Source organism: Hippopotamus amphibius, chromosome 2, assembly GCF_030028045.1.
Source record: "Hippopotamus amphibius kiboko isolate mHipAmp2 chromosome 2, mHipAmp2.hap2, whole genome shotgun sequence".
In the NCBI taxonomy this organism is placed as follows: domain Eukaryota; kingdom Metazoa; phylum Chordata; class Mammalia; order Artiodactyla; family Hippopotamidae; genus Hippopotamus; species Hippopotamus amphibius.
Window position 1 is genome coordinate 98,408,176 of NC_080187.1, and position 12,172 is coordinate 98,420,347.

Consider the following 12,172-nt stretch of genomic DNA (forward strand, 5'->3'; position numbering starts at 1 on the left):
TTTCTGTCGGGGGCGGGGGCACGCTTCAAAGTGGATTCTTCTCCAGCTGCAGCTGGTCTTCCGACAAGGTGTCTGGAATCACCCTCGACGCCCCCTCTTCTGGGTTAGCCGTTACCCTCTCCCGGCTCCGAGGTTTCTTTGCCCAAAGCTGGCTGCTGTGACTGGCAGCCGTCGTTTCACAGAAAGTGTCCCTCGCACCATGGCCCTAAATTCCTGCTCCAGCCTCGCCAGGGCCTGTAGTAGCGTACCTCCAAGGGGACGCTGGGGCGATCTCGGCCGCCGCCAAGCCTAGCGTTCTCTCTTCCGAACACTCCCTCGGAACCCTGCCTCACGCCCCCTGCCCCCCATCCCGGTTCGGGGCTGTCAGTCACGGTACTGAGCCCGCCCCTTCCGGCCGCTCGCCGGGCCCGCCTCCTCTCCTCTTCCCTCCCCCACCCCTCCCCGTGCGAGTGTCTCCCTCTCCCTCTCGCTCCCTCTCTCTCTCCCTCTCTCTCTCTCTTTTGTGAGTTATAGCAACCGTTGCCTTGTGAATCAAGCGCCATAGTCACCGTAGTCCTGGCGACTGTTACCCATCAACAACAACTACTCCTCTCCTCCTCCTCCTCCTCTTCCTCCTCCTCCTCCTCCCCACCACCACCATCTCCATCACCCACCAACAACACCACAATAATCCACAGCCAAGGTGAATATTCTTCGGTCTCTACATGTGTGTGGGAGCGTGTGGATGCGTGTGAACGCGTGTGTCCGTGCGTGTGTGTGTCCGTGTGTGCGAGCCGAGTGTGGCTGTGCGGGGGGTCTCACTCCTGACACCGGGGCTGCAGCTGCCGTGCCGCTGCCGAGGGGCTCCGTCCCCCGGGCTTGTTTACAATGGACCGTGCGCGCCGCGGCGGGGTCGGGGGTGTGGGCGCCGCGCAGCCCGCCCGCCGGCCCCGGCCCTCGGCGGCCGCGCGTCAGGGATGGAGCGGGAGCTCGGGGGGCTGCGAGCCGAGCGGGAGAGGGAGCCGCAGTTTTGCGCTGCGGACGGCGGAGCTCTCCCCTAGGTCTGGGTCTGAGGAGGAGGGTCAGGTGAAGAGAGAAGGATTTTTTTTTTTTTTTCTTCCCCTTTCTTTCTTTAATTCTTTTTCTTTTTCAAAGCTGCATGGTTCCTGCTTCTTTCAGAAGCGAAATAGACAACAGTGTGCGGGGGGGGGGGGGACCCAAGAGGTGGTGTTCTGTTGTTGTTGTTGTTCACTTGTGGGGCCTTGTTAAGGGTTTTGTTATTTTTATCCTCGTACATCGGTGAACTTTTCCCACCGCCTATTCCCTTCATTTTTGCCCCTCTGTGCCTTTTGCTAAATGAGCTGCTTCTCCTTTACCATCATCAGCTGCACGGTTTTCTTTTTTTCTTTTAAAACTGTGTTTTCTTTGTGTTGCAAACAGTCTTAATATCCATTCAGCACTCTTCCCTCCCCCTCTTTATTCTCCCCCCACACCCCTTGCACACACACTGAAACCAGGGGCCTCTTCGCTGGGTTCTTGGCTGCACTGGGAAAGAGATCTTTTTTTAAAAAGTCTCTCTCCTCTTTCTTTCTTGTGGGTGTGTGTGTGTGTGTGTGTGTGTGTGTGTGTGTGTGTGAGATTTAAACCGGATGCAGGGCATCTGTGATACTTGGGTTAGTAGTTATTGACAGAGCTTTATCCTTCATGTGGAGATGGGAGGGGTACAGTGAGGTTCCATTTCACTTTGATGAACCTCCTTCCCCACAGTGGAGTGGTAACAATTTTCATTGTGGTTATGAGACTTTTCGTGTGACAAACAGGGAAAGGACATAAGGAAGATTTGTGAGAACTCAGTTTACAGTGTTATTTGTGACAGTTATGGTACTTTAAAGAGTTTTGTTTGTTTTTTTAAATCTTCTCTATTCGTTTTCCTTTGAGAGTTGAAATTGAAGTCAAGTTGTTCATAAAGAATGTATGAAGCGTCTCAACTTGAAGCGTGTGTATATTTCACTTTCTTTGTGGTTGTTAAGATCTAGGCATGTGTGTACTTAACATAGTCTTTTAAATTTACTTTTTGGTTTTCTTTGGACAGTGACTTAAAGCTGCTGAAGAGAGAGAACTGTTTCCTTTTTAGGGCTTTCCTTCAAAATTCTACTTTTCTCTGTATATTAGAATACTTATCAGCCCTCAAGGTATAGGCTCTTAGAGGTAACTCAGTTTTACAGAGCCTGTAAATGTGTTCATTTTTCAGCGAGACGTTTAATTAATAGATTATCAGTAAAGAGTTTTGATAATGAATGTGTGCTAAAACAAATATAATGTACTATTATATTTGCATTTATTGAAGTTTCCAATATGGAATTTTTTAATACTTATTTAAATAGTCTTCTTTCTAACAGCAAACATATATTGATTTACCTGACAGAGCAGCCTGTGAATTATGTGACAGTATTAATGATTCTCGAGATTGTCAATGAGCAGGTTGGGTAATTGTAATGCTATTAAGGCTAATATTTTGTAAAATAAGAGTTAGGGTTTAAAAAAAAACTTTTCTTTTTAAAAATCTGTTTCCTTGTGATTGCTGTTTTAAATGAGGATGATATTTGTTCTGAAAGAAGTCTTTCTCAGAGCAAATTTCTTTATATTTGCCCCCCCCCCCCCCCCCCGCCCCAACCTGGGTTTCATGCAAATCTCTAATACTAACCTGTATTTTTTTTTCTGTTCAGATGAGTGTCAAATGCCTGAACACTTTTGGATGGTGAAGTTCCTGGGTCCTATAAACTCTCTGAAGTTAATAGGAGTTTTGCTGTCTTGAGACAGTTTCAGACCTTATGCCATTTACATAATACATTTTCAGTCGAGTAGATTATATGCTATGATTTTATGGTTTAATATTTTTATTTGCAGTGTCCAAGAACTTTTTTGAGGCATTTCACTTATTGCAACTATCTCAGGTTTTCTATAATTTAGATTTTCATTCACAAGGTGATTTGAGAGCAGAACTTAAATTGAATTTTATTACTTATCCATATTTAAAAGCACATATGTGATATAAAAGTTACTGCTAGAGATGATTTGGACTCAAGTTTGTCAACATTATTCATAGGGATTAAGTAAATAATAGCCAGAAATACTAAAAAATGATAAATTTAAAATTTAACACACCGATAAATACTTAGTAACACTTAATTTTTTTCTGTGATATTTTTCTTAGGAGGGACTATGTTATGTATTGGTATTCTCTTGTGTTTGTTTTTAGACTAAAAAAACAAACTGTGAAAAGTGTGCAAACTTTAAAATTATTAAATAGGAGTTACTTGTAACTTGTTTTGAATAGCTGAATATCTATGATTCTCTGTATGTCATAATGCCTATCTCAGTCTTTTAATATTATTGTGCCTATGAACTGCATTAAATGGTATAGGCATATTCATGTAGTACATTTAAATGTATAACAGTAAACTAAAATGCATTTCTAAAATACCTCATTCCACAATGTTTTCATTATATGGAATAGTAATGCTTAATTTAAAAAATTCTCCAGTATTCAAATAGTCTTGTATTCTACTTAGTAATCAAATAAAAAGTTTATAGTTTATAAGTTTAGGGTACTCAAAAAATTTATAGTTTATAAATTTAATATACTTCAAAACAAAACAATTTTTTTACCAGAAACAAATTTAATGGTAAAAAAAATTACCATTAAAAAGTCAGCAATTAGAAAGTGAATTGTACACCAAGATAGATTTAATCTATTATTTAAACGATGATATGTGTTACTTTTTGGTAGCATGTTTCATTATTCTTGAGAAAGTTGATGTTTTATGTGCTTTCCTTTAAACTGTCAACTGAAGAAATCAGTAAGTGGAGTATGATTTTTGTGTCTCAGATTTTATAGCGTGCGTGTGTGTGTGTGTGTGTGTGTGTGTGTGTGTTTAAAAGAGAAGATACAGCATCAGATGTGCAGGAAGAGATAAAAAAGTTTTCTGAACAGTGTAGTAGGAATGCTACTTTGTTTTTGTTTGTTTTCTTTTGTATCTCTAGTGAGTCTGTGTTACAAGAAATGAGAATACTAAACAAGGAAGCTTTCCTATTACAAAGAGCCTTCAAAGACCTAAACGTTTAAATTATGAAAAGTCTGCTAGTTTTTTTTGCTTGCTTTGTTTTTATGCTGAGCATTAGGCTAAAAATCCTCTACTTCTAGTTACTTTAAAAATAAACACTTTGTTTCCCTAATGGAATCATTTGCTTTTAACTCTCTGGTATAGATTCCCACTGCCTGTTGCAAAACAGGTTTTAAATTCCTCTCTGTTCACAGGTGCATAGTGTTCCCATATTTTGGAAATCCAAGATTAAGTGGATTTAACTCAATCTAGCTTTGTTAGGGACAGATGGCTGCTTTTAAACAGGTGTCACTTTCATTTCTAGTGCATTGTGTTGGGACTTACAGTGGTTCACAAACGGGCTGTCTGTAAAGCAGGTGGCATCCTTTGTTTTTGTCCTTAGTAAAATATAGTTTTGGAGTTATTTTCCTAGGAAGAGTTTTTTGTTATTGTTTTTTGTGTTTTTTTTTTGTTTGTTTTTTTAAAGTCAAGCCTTCGAACTATTCAAATTAAGATTCCTAATTTAATTAACATAAATTTTATTTTTTAATATCATTCTTTTTTGAGCTAAGTTTCAGATCCTTTCAGAAAACACTTCAGATTCTTTAAAGCAATGATAAATTCCCTTTGAGTCCAGAAAAAGTACTCAGAAGCAGTTTACACAATTAGTCAATTTATCTGAAGCAAAAAGCCAAGGCAGATTTGAATAAAGTGAAATTTGGTTAACATGACAAGTTAACTTTTGCCATCCCATACTTGAATTTTGTGGTGGGGGGGGCAGTATTATTTTAGTTTAAATGATAAATGTTGAGAACCAGTGTTGTTTTTGTTGGTTGTTTTAAGTATTTTTAAATGAAAACATTTTCCTTGACCTACTTCAATTGTTTCTATAAAGTTTTTAGTGCTCTTTTTAAGTGAAAATTGTTTTCAAGCATTAATGTTTAAAAATATGTACTGGAGTAAATAAAAGAGTATCAACCTATTGATTTCTAAGGTTCATTTTTACTTGGATTCTCTCCTTTTTTGGTGGAAATTTTATACATCTTACAACAGATGCACCAGAGGGTGCTGTGCTGTTTGCAACAAGAGATTATTATCACTAAGAATGTGAACTGATTAGAACTTTTATTTAAAGAAAAAAATTTAATTACGTATGCATTCAAGAATATAATAGCCTTATTTCTATGGAGTTTAAATTTAATATACTGTCTTAATTAGCAGTTTTATATCAAAGCCTCTTTCTCTCTGTGCTAATATTTATTAGCACAGCATAAAACAATATCAAGATTGATATCTTTGGCATAATCTGAATGTCAGCGTTTGTCCTATAGTCATATACATTTATCATCCTCTTATGCAGGTATTTTAATCTATATCTAAAAAATTTAGTTTAGCTTGACGATCATACTCTTTTGGCAGTATGGCTTTGTACTCCATAAATTTGGTATTATTGCACATATCAATATGTTGTATATCCTCATAACATATATATACGACATAATTAGTGGTATGCTTTTTTATGGTATCTAAAAAAGCTATCTCAAAAGTATAAATGGTAATAATAGTTATCAGATTAAGTCAACAACAATAATAATAGAAATTGAAGAATTTGGTCCCCACTTCATGATGTTAGAATACTCTGGTTTGAATATTTAACTTGGCTTTATTATCTGAAAAGGTTAGATTCTCTGCTTTACTCTGTGCATTATACTTCTAAACTGGAAGTGATCATATATTGCTTTCTGTATCTGAGTATTTGTTCAGTGAGAGTGTTTTTAGGAGAACTATTGAATTCAGTCTTCTGGGTTCTTCTTGCATCATTGACTTTACTTCCCCAGCAGCATATGTATACTCTAAAAGACAAATACTGAAGCAGTGGTAGTCAGTATCTTCCTCAAGTAAGCTTAGAAAGATATAGTTATATCAAATAAACTTTTTTTTCTCTAGATAATGGATTTCTGTATACTGTTGTCCCACATTTAAGTGCAATTAGCAAAATACGATATTTTTTAAAAGTACCTTTAAAAGACATAGTACTTCTTGTGTTTGAATGCCATAAAGAATCCAAAACATCAACAGAGAATAATAATATTTTTAAGTATTAGTCTTGTTAAAATAGTTTAGGCATTTTTCCTTAAAAATGTCATCCTACCAAATCATTAACATAAACCAACTAATTTATGCCACTAAGAATTTAAAGTTTATGACTTTGTTTTAAAATCTTTATAGTTGACATTTTATATTTCAAATCAAACAAGATGTGTTTAATGAAAACGAATCAGTTAAAAAATTGGAATGTATTTAGATTATCAAGTAGGTGTATGTTTTGTTTTTTAAATAGATTGAGGGTAAGTATATTGGTTAAAAACAGGCTTTGGACTCAGTTTTCAGATAATCTTATTATCTGTGGAACGTTGGACAGATTGTTTAGTTTCATTTAGCCTCAGTTTTCTCATCTGAAAAATAGATCAGTCTTAACCTGCCTTTTGGAGTTCTGTGAAGAGTTAAGAAGCTAATTCATGTAATGTCCTTTGCTCAGTATTTGATACAGAATACATGCTCAATACATGTTGGCTCTTAGGGAATACTGAGAAGATACCTGGTCTAATATTTTTGCCATCTAAGAATCCTTTTAATATGCTTGTGACCATCTACTTCCCAGTGGGTCCTAAGATTTGAAGGATTTTGCCCACTGATCTGCACTCATTAAATAATTATTCCCTTTTCCCCCCTTTTAAAAATAAATCAAAGGTACAAAGCTATCAACTGTAGGTTTGGATTACCATTTGATAACCAGTCTTGTTATTATTCTGAATTAATAGGATGCTAGCCCAAAGTTATGTTTTAGTTTTACTCCGCAGCCTTACTGTAACAGATTCTTTTTACCTTTGGATAACTCTCCTGGTCTAGGGATCTCAGACTGAAAATTAATGATGTAACATTTCGTTAACTCTTACACTTCCCATTGTCCATTTCATTGTCCAATTGATATTTTCCTTTTCACATCTTTTACATGTGAGTTCTTTTCAAAACATTTGAGCCCTATTTGTAAACTTCATACAAAATGCAGTCATTAATATATAGTAATGACAAAAGCTATATGAAGATGATTTCATCAAGGATTTATTCCAATTTATAATGCATTGCTTAGAATTGTTATTTTACTAACAGTAGAAAAATGTGTGAGGTCACCATTTGTTTACCTGTAGCAATAAATAATTTTAGAAGAATTTGCCAACCCCAATCTTGAGGTATAAAGTAACCTCAAGAATGTTATTTAGTAAAACATATACTATGAAATAACAGAGGAAAAATAACACCTTTGTTAGGGCATTAAAGATGTTGAAAGAATCATTTTAGTTGACTGCTGTATCTAAAGTTACTATTCAGTAATTCGCTATATTTCTATTTTTCTAAGCATTTTGACTAAGAATGAAATGTTTTTCTCATTTTAGAGTGATCTAAATAGCCCGATCTTTCTCAGAGTGGAAATGTGATTTACACATTACAATTGAAATTTTACCTGATACTGTGTGTCATCTTTTTTGCTGAAGCATTGTATATTGTACAGGCTTTTTACCTGTCTCCCTCATCTTACCTACTCCTATCCTCCCACTCCTTTTAAATGTTCAATTAATTATATGATTCCTTTTACATTATTTTTATAGATAATTAGTCCCGGTATATAAAGTAGGCAGCCTCAGCTCAGCCATCTTCTCTGCTTCCTTTCTCCAGTGAATCTGACACACGTTTTAAAGGGAACATTTGGGAAAAGGGTAGGAAGTGTGACTTAGATGGTAACGTTATATATCATTCTTACCATTTTCAGTCATCTATTATCTTCTTACAATTTGTATCCGTCTGACTGCCTTGTTCAACAAATGCATATCCTTGTTCCACTGATGATGTAACCTGAGCATAATTATGCTCCACAGGTTTCCCTTCGTAGTCTCTGCTGTGTACTGGGCTCTGGTTAAGTGCTTTAGGTTAATTCTCTTGTCTAGTCCCAAAATACCGTGTTTGCGCAGTCTAGCCCCAGAAACATGTGACTGCCCATTGCGTCTTTTAACTCCAGGATTATTCTTTCTCACTACTTTTACTAGAAGCTGTTAACACCCAGTCATTATTGCTTGCCTTCTCTTTGCAGTGCCTGGTCAAGATTACCAAAGGTCTTCCTGTTTAGGCAAAAATGGGCAGGGAATAATAGGAGCTGAGCTCAGGAAAGCTAAGAGTGAGGCAGCTGGCCTAAAAATGAAAGTACATTAGTTGGTGAGAGGAGACATATATTGAGAGGTGATGTGGAAGGAGAAAAGAGAGAGAGTGACTAGGCTGACAAGTAAAGGTCTTCAGAAGTGCCAGCCAAAGAAGAGTAAAGAAGAGAAAAAAAGCTTCTGTTTTGGTACTCCGTCTGCCACTAAAGAAAAACCGTAGGCTAGTGACCTAAACCTCCTAGGTCTCAGTTTCTCCATTTGTAAAATGAAACAGTAGTGCTATGGGATCGCTAAAGCCCTTTCCAGCACTTACGGTCTATGATTGCATGGTGAGATTGGTGTGAGGAAAAGGGAAATGTGCCAGTTACATGGAGCCTGGAGTTGGTGTTTCCTTTACTGATGCCATTGTGCTTGCCTGTTGTCCCTTCTGATAAGAACAGCAAAGAAAGAAAACCCAGAGCCTGGGTCTAGCATAATGGCCATACCTGTGGCATAGTCTCAGAAGCTTCCACCATTTCAGTGGCCCCTGTAGGAAGCTATGGCCAAGTGCCCTGATTTCCTCACCCACAGAGGAGTTAGCTGAGTCTCACAGCTTGAGCTCCTGCCGCACCAGCTCCTCTATGTCTGTGTGCCAGACTAGTGTCTGACAGTTGGGGCTCCTGCCTGTTGCTCACCAATGAGATATTTAAAACAAGACGTAGTTTCCCAAGTATGTGGATAGGCAAATTAACAGAGAGAGTGGGGTGGAGTGGGGGATAGCATGGAATGCCAGCCTCTGTGCGAGCGCTCGCGTGCACTCTCATTAGAAGCAATAAAAATTGATTTAGTTTCTGTTGGTCTCATTTTTCAATGTTTCTTCCCCAGTTATTAAAGCCTTAATTTTTTTCTTCCCTTCATGCTATTCAGCTAGTTTTGAAAAGAGCTGAAATCCTGTCCAGGAGTCTGGGCAAGTTCTGAGATCCTTTGGACTACTTTGGGGCCCTGCTGTGGGAAGCACTGCCATCATCCACACTAGTATTCTTTTGTATTTTTCTGTTGGCAATAATTACTGCTTTTTGTTTTTCCGAATATTGTTTATACTTGGATAAGCATTTTTAAAATTCAGTTTTGGTGGCAGAAAAATTATTGTGTCTTTTGGTCAAGAAGTATGTATTTTCACAGCTTTGAAATCTTTTTATTGGAGTATAGTTGATTTACAATGTTGTATTAGTTTCAGGTGTATAGCAAAGTGAATCAGTTATACACGTAAATATATCCACTCTTTTTTAGATTCTTCTCCCATATATGTCATTACAGAGTATTGAGTAGAGTTCCCTGTGCGCTTCAGTAGGTCTTTATTAGTTATCTGTTTTATATGTAGTAGTGTGTATATGTCAATCCCAATCTCCTAATTTACCATCCTCCCCCTTCCCCCCGTAACCATAAGTTTGTTTTCTACATTGGTGACTATTTCTGTTTTGTAAAAAAGTTCATTTGTACCATTTTTTTAAGATTCCACATATAAGTGATATCATATGATATTTGTCTTTCTTTCTGACTTACTTCACTCAGTACTTTAATGTTAATTTGACAAGTGCACTTATAAGATTTTAGAGGATTGCACACTGTGAAAGGAAGTATTTTTGCATTAGTTCAAGATAAGTCCTATATTGTGCTCTGTCTCACCTCACCGCTTTTACCAGTTTAATAAGGAGTGTATGAAAGAGGAATAGATTGTAATTGTCGCTTTTAAAATTATTTTTGAATGCTATTTTTATTAATAGAAATGTATTCAAGTTTCTGAACCACAGATCTGAATGCTTGATGGCTTTATACATTTCAGTATAAAACTATCGTTCTTAAAAATGCATCTGGCCCTCTTCAGTCTCAATCAGCATAGTTTATCTTAATGTGCAAAACCATTTTAGAAACCCTTTGCTTGTCAGTTAAATTTCTTTCTTCCATGCTTTAGTTATGGGTGTGGTGAGGGAGATTGCTGGAGAGGGGCAGGAGATACATTTAGAAATCATATCCTGTTTCCATTGTTGAATATTAGTGCATTGCATACTCTATCCAGTTTGTTTTCCCGGACTGTGAAGTTTTGGTGGAAATAGAGGTTGGAGTGGGTGGGGATTGCAGGGCATGGGGAGGGGAGAAACAGAAATGACTCAGGTGATCCAGTATTTCTTCCAGATCTGTTTCCTTCCCTGATGTATCATGCAGAGTACACACACTTTTGTGAGGATAGGCATTTTATTACTTCATATTTGTCCATGATTCCTTTTCTTCTAAAGATTGACTGTATCTGTATATGTCTGTCCCTTAGTATATTGGTGTGTAATAATATCCTTCTCTTTTAAAGAGCCTATATTGTGATTTAGTCATGCTCAGATTTAGAAAGGTAAAAGTAAGAGATAGTAGTGAGAAAATCTGGTTTGTGTGCTAGATAGCAGAAATGATGCTTTAAATCCACCTTTCTACATTTTACTTTGGGTAGATTGTTTTGTGGATATATTTTTTTCACTAGAACCTAGGTTTTTCCTCTATTCCTATTGAGGCTGACATTTTAAAGAACCAAAGAGTGTAATCTGTCACATCAGGCTTTCACTGATTGGCATCTGATTATATCTGATGACAATCTTGGAGATGAGTTTTAATGAAGTGTCAGCATAAGGGTCATTTAAAAAAAGCACATGAAAAGATATTATGTTAGTGATCTGAAAATCACTTTTACCATCTTAAAAATACAATATGCATATTTTGATGTGCCGTGATGAAAACCCAACACGAAATATTGATATACAGGCACCAGATAAAGTTAGATTTTTTGTTTTGATCATGTAACATGATCATATTACATGTTTCTAAAGGACATTTTAAAGCCTGATATTTTGTTTAAAAAGTCACCTTATATTTTTAGAGTGTACTTATATTAAGAAAAATGGATTTTAGCTTATATATAGTGTTTTGTGTATGTGTTTGTGTTTGTGTATAGACCTTTAGAAAGTTACTTGAATTAGTACTTCAGAACTTCTGTCAACACTGTTTTTGCTCACTGGTTTTTGCATTTTACATATCTTAGGACAGTATTAGGAACTACTCCAGTGCTATTTTATTGAGGCCAAGAAAATTAGGGGAAAAGTTTGACTTAAGTTCTTTGAATGACCTTCCTGTGATTTGGGGAATGATTTTTAATAGGGCCTCACATTATAGATGCTGTTTAGAGGCTATCTTTAGTTAACAAAGGCCATGAATGCTGAAATTGAATTAAATTATTAAAGGCAAAAATTGTCATTCTCATTATAGTAGGTTAAGATATTGTGCTGCTGGATCAACATTTGATCTGTGCTTTTATTTTTAGAAGTCTGTGGAGTTTTGAAATTTGAAACCTTTTAAATAAGGTTGAATGAGTAGAGCAGTATAATAGGTGTGGATTTATATTTCAGCAAAGGTTTGAGAGCCATATGGTTTGAAAGTGAGGTGGGGTTTTATCTTTGAAATTGGGAGGTGATGTGTTTTAATATTTTGATTGGGTTAGATTTACTTGAGTATTTAGTGGTCTTAATAGAAATGCCAGTGACCATGGAATAGAGATGGAGATCAGAGTCATTTGTGGCAGGAGGTAATAGTGATCCTGATACATCACTCACCTGCAGTCATGCTGTCCTGAATAAACTTTAAAATAAAGGCATCCTTCTTGGATAATACAAACCGCAGTATGATATTGTATTTTTGTTAATTTACATGGCTGTCTGGAATTTCCCGAGTCCTGTAGCACAGTCTTGTGTGATGCATTGTTTGTGAGCTTCGGAAGTTCCAGCTTACTTTTGGTTTACAAACCTTAGAAAGAATGCTAAGTGACTTCCCTGTCGGTCTAGTGGTTAAGACTTCACCTTCCAG

The 12,172-nt window shown here is 36.9% G+C and overlaps 1 protein-coding gene across 6 annotated transcripts in view; it reads left to right on the forward strand.

Annotated features, from left to right (window-relative positions):
- The first annotated feature begins 457 nt into the window (after positions 1-457).
- RFX3 (regulatory factor X3) overlaps positions 458-12,172 on the forward strand; it is a 292,285-nt gene continuing 280,570 nt past the window's right edge. For 4 of the 6 annotated variants that reach the window (XM_057723907.1, XM_057723911.1, XM_057723908.1 and 1 more), the window contains exon 1: positions 458-682. The gene's annotated coding sequence lies outside the window, so the exon portion shown is untranslated. The remainder of the gene's footprint in view (positions 683-12,172) is intronic. The other 2 variants (XM_057723909.1, XM_057723910.1) reach the window with 2 other exon arrangements.